This window comes from Acanthaster planci, linkage group LG14 (assembly GCF_054643075.1).
Source record: "Acanthaster planci isolate LZ-2023a linkage group LG14, COTS_SCS, whole genome shotgun sequence".
NCBI lineage: Eukaryota > Metazoa > Echinodermata > Asteroidea > Valvatida > Acanthasteridae > Acanthaster > Acanthaster planci.
The window spans coordinates 2,523,505-2,525,115 of record NC_141790.1 but is presented as its reverse complement, the minus strand read 5'-3'; positions in this window follow the sequence as shown (position 1 = coordinate 2,525,115).

The window sequence follows — 1,611 nt, the reverse complement described above, 5'->3', positions numbered from 1 at the left end:
GTCCGAGTTGATGTGCAACTGCCTGCTATTTTTGCGTAATTCTGACTTATCTGTGGTACACAGGTCCTGTTCCCGCACAAAGAAGGCTCCGTGTATTCGAGTATAAATGGTCTAAAACGTATCCAATTCTTTCAATCTTGGTTTTATCTCAAAGGGCACGTGTTACTCTATCGATTCATGTAAGTTTTATATCCATATCTGCCTTGGGTAATAAAATATATACACATGAATGTCGCAGTGTTTTTCAACCTTCTCCAATTTTTGCGTAATTAAGGACTTATTTGTGGTACACATGTCCTGTTCCCACGCAAAGAAGACTCCGTGTATTCGAGCATAAATAATCTAAAACCTATCTAATTCTGCCCATCTTGGTTTTATCCCAAAGGCACATGTTCCTCTATCGATTCATGTCAGTTTTCATATCGATATTTGCTGTCTTTAGGGAAATATCGTCATCAGAATGTCCGAGTTGATGTGCAACTGCCTGCTATTTTTGCATAATTCTGACTTATTTGTGGTACACAGGTTCCTGTTCCCGCACAAAGAAGGCTCCGTGTATTCGAGTATAAATGGTCTAAAACCTTTCCAGTTCTTTCAATCTTGGTTTTATTTCAAAGGGCACGTGTTACTCTATCGATTCATGTATGTTTTATATCCATATCTGCCTTGGTTAATGAAATATATTCACATGAATGTCGCAGTGTTTTCAACCTTCTCCCAATTTTTGCGTAATTAAGACTTATCCGTGGTACACATGTCCTGTTCCCACGCAAAGAAGACTCCGTCTATTCGAGCATAAATAATCTAAAACCTATCTAATTCCTGGCCATCTTGGTTTTATCCTGAAGGGCACATGTTCTTCTATCGATTCATGTCAGTTTCATATCCATAGTGGCTGTCGTTAGGGAAATAATCGTCATCAGAATGTCCGAGTTGATGTGCAACTGCCTGCTATTTTTGCGTAATTCTGACTTATCTGTGGTACACAGGTCCTGTTCCCGCACAAAGAAGGCTCCGTGTATTCGAGTATAAATGGTCTAAAACGTATCCAATTCTTTCAATCTTGGTTTTATCTCAAAGGGCACGTGTTACTCTATCGATTCATGTATGTTTTATATCCATATCTGCCTTGGTTAATGAAATATATTCACATGAATGTCGCAGTGTTTTCAACCTTCTCCAATTTTTGCGTAATTAAGACTTATCCGTGGTACACATGTCCTGTTCCCACGCAAAGAAGACTCCGTGTATTCGAGCATAAATAATCTAAAACCTATCTAATTCTGGCCATCTTGGTTTTATCCTGAAGGGCACATGTTCTTCTATCGATTCATGTCAGTTTCATATCCATAGTGGCTGTCGTTAGGGAAATATCGTCATAAGAATGTCCGAGTTGATGTGCAACTGCCTGCTATTTTTGCGTAATTCTGACTTATCTGTGGTACAAAGGTCCTGTTCCCGCACAAAGAAGGCTCCGTGTATTCGATTTTAAATGGTCTAAAACGTATCCAATTCTTTCAATCTTTGTTTTATCTCAAAGGGCACGTGTTACTCTATCGATTCATGTAAGTTTTATATCCATATCTGCCTTGGTTAATGAAATATATTCAC